The 6,821-nt window shown below is 47.9% G+C and overlaps 1 pseudogene; it reads right to left on the reverse strand.

Moving 5' to 3' along the window:
- Positions 1–1,943: 1,943 nt before the first annotated feature.
- On the reverse strand, positions 1,944–2,443 carry LOC123115972 (uncharacterized; annotated as a pseudogene).
- Between the last annotated feature and the right edge of the window lie 4,378 nt (positions 2,444–6,821).

The raw sequence follows: 6,821 nt of genomic DNA on the forward strand, positions 1-6,821 counted from the left end.
GGGCGCCTGAGGGACCGAAGCACGGAGAATCGAAGGGAGGAGGATTTGAAGGCCCCAATGAATGAGCGGAAGGGGGACGCACGGGCGATGGGGGCCGAGATAGCATCGGTGCGGCTAGCCGCCGGCGAGGACGAGACCGGCGCAGGGAAGGGGCCAGCCACCAGGCGGCGCCACGACGCACGAGCCCAGCCGAGGTCGGAGCGGCCGGCCACCCCCCAGGAGTGCCTGCGGCGGCGACGGGAGTCACCACCCCTCAAGGAGGCACCTTGCGCCACGGCGGGCCGGGCAAGACTCCGCATCAGCGTCATCCGCCGCGACCGCTGCGAGCCGGTGGCAAAACCCCGCATGAGGGGGGCTGAGCCACCGGCCACGCCGGGCGACGCAGCACGACGAGGAGCCGAGAAGGGGGAGACGGGCGCGCGACCGGGGAGAAGCCGAGTCGTCGTCCGCTAGGTCAGCCCATCGGACACGAGCCGGGGCGGCAGGAGTGGGCAGAGTCGGCTCCGACGACAGCGGCGCCAGCAGCAGAAGTGGCAGCGGGGGGTCCGGCGAGGAGCCGGGGAGGGCAGGGCGGTGGGGGAAGCGCATGCCGCGGCGGGGAGCACGTCACCATCACGAGAGCTCTCCATTCTCTCTCCGCCCATATCATCTCAATTGACCCTTGCGTTTGAATGTAATGGCCGCCGGAGCTCGCCATCACCATTCGCATCATTGACCCTAACGTTTGGATGTAACGGCCGCTAGGCTTTCCTCTCTCTTGATAGTACTCCCTCCGTCCGAAAATACTTGTCATCAAAATGGATAAAAAAAGTTGTATCGTACGATACAACTTCTTTTATCCATTTTGATGACAAGTATTTTCGGACGGAGGGAGTAGATGATAATGATGATGATACCCTGACTCAGGCGTATTCTACAAAAAATAGTTAGAACGAAATGGGAAATACCCTAGGGCGAAAGCACACACGTGAAATCAATCAATTTTTTTTTGGTTCAGACAACAACATCCGAGTGGCGAGACAGCTTACTCATTTTCAACAAACGAAATTCTTTTTTTTTAACTTTCAATCTATTTATTTTCAATCATGATAGTATAATGAACACTAGAAATAATCAAAATTACATCTAGGTCCATAGACCACCTAGCGACGACTACAAACACTGAAGCAAGCTGAAGACGTGTCGCTATCATCGCCCCTCCCTCGCCGGAGCCGGGCAAAACCTTGTTGTAGTAGACAGTCGGGAAGTCATCGTGCTAGAGCCCCATAGAACCAACGCACGAGAACAGCAACCACCACAGATGAAGAGTGTAGATCAAAAGGATCCAACCTGAAGACACACGAACGAAGACGAACATCGAACAGATCCGAGCAAATCCATCAAAGACAGATCCGCTGGAGACACATCTCCACATGCCTACTGATGATGCTAGATGCATCACCGAAACGGGGGCTAGACGGGGAGACCTTTATTTCATCTTGAAGGAACTACCGCCGTCTCGCCTTCCTGAGCAGGACACAAACCCTAACGAAGTTTGAAAAAAAATTCTAAAAACAGAGGCCTCCCACCGGCAAGAGGCGAGATCCACTCCGCCTTCATGGCCCTAAGGCCATCAGAGACGGGACGGACCGGCGGGAGGCAGAGTACCCTAGCTCTTTGGAGGCGGCGACTGGCTAGGTCAAGTCGCGTCGCATAGGCTCATTTTCAACAAACGGAATTCAACTGCGATATAAACAGGTGCAAACTGCTCCCTGAAACACTTGAACGCCTCTTTTACAGAGATGTTCAGCAGTCCTTTCCAGGCTAAACCATACATCCCACTCGAGGCAACTCAATTTGTCAATACTTGATCCACAAAGTGCTGCAAGTCACATACGGATTGTAGGGATATTACTGAGAACGTCAGATGTTAGAGGAACAATTTAGGAAACTCAGACAGCGTGTACTTTCACTGATAAATAGATCATGGAAGGATATCCTCATCAATTGCATGGGTCCACTGACAGAGAAAACATACCAACTACATCAAGACCACGACACACTTTCATTTTCAGTGTTGGTGCAGCACCAAGACATGATGCAGAGAGTTACTTCGATTTACCAAAAGAACCAGTGGCAAGATTTCTCTCCAAATTCCAGTTCCTTCGCCAATTCTGAACTGCGCTCCTTACTGCGCCTTGTGTCTCGCAGATCTCTGCATCGGTGAATTTATGCTCCACAATTCCTATTGGACCTGGCTGCAGAACATTGATTACAGTCTCAACATCTCGCTCCACCTGTCTGTGCGCGATCATCAAGAAATCAAATTAAAACAGATATCCATTGCACGATAATGCTGGAATATTTACGATATAGCACAAGCTTGCTCGAATTTTAAAGGTGCGATGTGCAAGTACCTAATAAACTGGGGCAACCTTTAAGGTAACAGTCTCAGGAAGGACATCACGACAAAAATCCTTGCCTTGATTCAGATTGTTTCCTGTCACTAAAAAAGGCTATAGTTCACAAGAAGAAAGATTACATGACACAGAGTAGCATGCTGATGAGACATACGAATCAATCCATATGTGACCTGTCCAGGTACAATTACTATTCACTACGATAGAGTGAATCCTCAGAATTGACTTAAACTAGTTTTAGCCTAGCGTGATGCAACGAAAACACATCGTACCCTAGATTTTTCTTATCCGAATCCATTAAGGGTTTGTCCTTGGGCATGTCAACTACAAGGTTTGTTTGCAAGTTGCGGTAAGTGTTCGATTTGATTCGAACACAAACTTATATAGAACAAAATAAGTTGTCATCAAACGAACAGCCATACTATATGAAAGATAATTGTGAATGGATCATAGTAGTAACTGAACTTAAAAGTGTGCTGTCAGGCCACCTTCCATGTTCTTCTTTAACATGATCAAGACAGCTGGTACCTTAGCAGCCTAGCACAGTATCCTAACATCTGAAATGCCTGCAATTAGGAAATAGATGCATCCACATCTGACATAGTCTTGGGAACAAAAAAAAAAATCCCGTAGTGCCAGCTCATATGAACAATGGAGGAATGGCTTGAGGGCAAGTGGATGAGGGTTCGGCTGAGGCCCCAATTTTCTTTAAATATAAACTACAACACGGTGGTACCAGTCCATGAGAATTGCACCGAGATACATGGAAATCGGAGTGCATTCCTGCCATCGCATGATGAGCCAGAAAGATTGGGGTCAACTGAGATCGATATGGCAAGAGAAGGATAATCTAGTCGGGGTTCCATTGTCGTCTCCAGAACAAAAGATCATCAGAGCAAAGCGATCCACGCAAGCTAGGTCTTATGGTCTCGAGAGGAAGAAAAAAGAAACTAGGTCCTCACCGTCCCAAATCCCACGCCGCGCGGCTCACCGCATCTCCGCCCCCTCATCGCCGCTCACGGCTCACCTCCACCATCTGGCCGTCATTTTCCACTTCTCCCGACAGAAGAACAAGTTCCGCCATGCATAGGAGGAAACAAGGAGCGATAGGGACCACTACCTGTGCCGTTCCCGGAGTGGAGAGCGGGAGGGGGGATGGCCGTGCGCCAGGAAAGGAAGCCGCGCCTCGGTCGCCGGCCGCCGTTTCGCTGGACTGGAGGTGCAAAGGAGCGGCGCTCCAGATGTTATTTCGATTTCCCAATGGGAAGATCGGTTTTTCTTTTTGTTTATTGTTTTTTCATGGGCAAATCGGCTTTGTCATGTACACCCACGCGTAAAAAAACGCTCTTATATTATGGAACGGAGGAAGTAGCTTTTGTTTTAAGAGAGTTGTTGAATTTGTGATGTACCTGAAGCTCAAGAAAGTAAAATGGTGTAAATGATAGGTTTTTTTTAAGAAAAGGCCTTCAGGCTAGCTTTATTAAATTCAACAAATGCTTACATCATCCGCAAGTAACACCGGAAGGAAACTAGGGGGCATCGAACCACAAAGCTAATGGATCATCCCTTCCCCTTTGAGCTAGCCTATGAGCAACCATATTGCATTCTCTGATATAATGCTGAAAAAAGACCTTCCCAAATATGAACACAAAGAACGACATTCCTCACGTATGGGTCCTGCCACCATAGCTTGTTCAGAATTGTTTGCCATCGCCTCTATCAATATTATGTTATCCGCTCGGGCAACGAGAATATGTGCACCAATAGAACGAGCTAGCTTTAGACCCTCCAAAAGCGCAGCCGCCTCGGCTGAATCAACATCCGCCACATGATCAAGTTTAGCTGTGGATGCCACAATGAAAAAGCCCAAATGGTCTCTAATGACAGCACCACATGAACCAGTATGATCCTCCAAAAAAGAAGCATCTGTATTCAAGACCAGTTGGCCATTTAGTGGCTTCGACCATCTGTTAGTTCTTGGCACGGAAGCCTTCGGTGTTGATGCTCGAACAAAATTTAGTGTCGTAGCAAGTATTGCTTGGCTTGATCTCTCCAAGTTTTGCACATCCTCTCCCTTTTCTATTTGCCTTTTCTGCCACCAAATGTGCCAGCTCGCTACTGCAATCATCTCCGGCAAATCAATCACATCCGTGAAGTTTATTTGGTTCGATTTGTCACACAGCAGCAACTCTAAAATCTCCGCTCCCGATTTTCCTGGAGGTCCGGCTTCTGCTATTTTTTCATGTAGTCCAAGTCAGACCATATTCCTGCGGCCCGCGAGCAACCGAAGAGTGCATGCGTCACATCCTCGACGTGCAATTTGCAGACCGGGCATTGCACCGAAGTAGATATGTGACGATCAGTGAGCACACCAAAACAAGGGATGGCATTATGTAACGAACGCCATATGAAAATTTTCACTTTATTTGGCACTTTGAGGCTCCATATTTTCTTCCATATTGGATGCGGCGTAGGTCCACTCGAGAAAGGGCTCGGCTCAGTATTGCCGTACGAATCTTCCCATTGTTTGTAATATGCTGAACGCACAGTAAAAACTCCCGTTTTCGTCAAGTGCCATGCCACATAATCTTCGGTATCATCATGATGCAGGGGAATTTGCATTATACGATCAGCATCAATAGGCCAGAAGTTTTCTCTAATGAAATTTTCATCCCACTCTCCGGATGCTGGGTCAGTGAGCTCATTCACCCTGGCTAGCATTCTGTTTCCACGAGGAGTAATGATTTTCCTGGAGGAGCAGTTCGGCACCCAACAATCCTTCCATATATTTATCTTCAGGCCGTTTCTAACCCTCCAAATACCCCCTTTCTTGAATGTTTGAACTCCGGCCCATATACTTTGCCACACAAAAGAAGAGCCTTTTTTCAAACTGCAGTTGAGCAGTTCACCAGTAGGATAATATTTAGCACGTAGGACCCTTGCACATAGCGATTCATGGCAATAAGTCTCCAACATTGCTTTGCTAAGAGTGTCAAATTAAAACTGTGTATATCATGAAAGCCCATCCCTCCTCTCTCCTTTGGAATGCATATTTTCCACCAAGCAAACGAATGCATTTTTTGTTGGTTTTCCCGTCACCCCACCAATAATGCGAAATGGCGTCAGTGATCCCCTTGCAAATTTTTTTCGGGAATTTAAACACACTCATCGCATACGTAGGGATGGCTTGGGCCACCGCTTTGATCAATGCTTCCTTACCCCCATAGGATAGTGTTCGTTCCTTCCACCCATTTATCATCTTCTGGATCCTCTCAATTATATGCTTGAAACAGTCAACCCGATCTACCCCAATCATAGAGGGAAGGCCCAAATACTTATCAGAAAGTGATTCAGTCATAATGTCCAGTATCTGGCATACCTCTACCTTCCTTCCACATCTGTATTGGGGCTGAAATAAATCGATGATTTTGCAACGCTTACCATCTGTCCAGAGGCCGAACAGTAATCATCCAATATCCTTTTTAAAGTGTTCGCATTCTCCATATCTGCTCTCATAAGGATCAACAAGTCATCAGCAAAGAGTAAGTGGGAAATCGTAGGGGAATCACGGTACACCTGGACACCATTCAGGTTACCCACTGCTTCCTCAAATGCTATTAAGTTTGATAGCCCTTCTGCACATAATAGAAAGAGATAGGGAGACAGGGGTCCCCTTGCCTCAAGCCTCTCGTTGGATGGAACAGTGTAGTCTCATTTGAATTAAACCGCACTTTGTACTCCACAGAGGTTACACATTCCATGATGAGATCAATCCATCTCTCTTCAAAGCCGAGTCTGCCAAGAATCGCCTTTAGAAAAATCGCCGAGGTGTAAATGATAGGTTTCTCAACAAAGAAACTGAAATTGGGTCTCAAAACCTTTTTTTAAAACGTTTAAAACAAACCGACTGATCCAATGTTTCTGTAAGCCACGTAACCAGCCGTTGGATCATTTTCGATCGAGTGAAAGCAGGGAGGTGAGAGAAGCTTCATGAACGCTAGCACGAGAACGTTATCCTCTCACTCGCACTCTCCTACCCATTCGTATTTCTCCATCCCCTTTCCTCATACCAAACACTCCCACACAGCCAGCCATGGCCGTCACCACGCCATGACCCGCCAACTTACCAGCATGCACTGCTCCGACGAGGCTTCCGAAGGACACTGGAAGGATGGATGCCAGATGAGCTGCTGCAAGGAGACGCCCTTGCCCAGCTGGGGCGTTCTTCTCCATGTGCAGCTGTCAGGTCCTGATGAGATTATAAGCCTTTGTGGCCAAACCACTCATTAATATAATATCTTTTACCCGCAAAAAAACGCGCCGCTGAAATTGTTGTGCTGCATGCTCGACACGCCGTTGCCGCCGTCGTGCTACAAGGCCGCCGTCGCCGTTAATACCGCAACCCACGTTTGCAGCAGCCCT

The sequence above is a fragment of the Triticum aestivum genome, chromosome 5B (genome assembly GCF_018294505.1).
Source record: "Triticum aestivum cultivar Chinese Spring chromosome 5B, IWGSC CS RefSeq v2.1, whole genome shotgun sequence".
NCBI classification, from domain to species: domain Eukaryota; kingdom Viridiplantae; phylum Streptophyta; class Magnoliopsida; order Poales; family Poaceae; genus Triticum; species Triticum aestivum.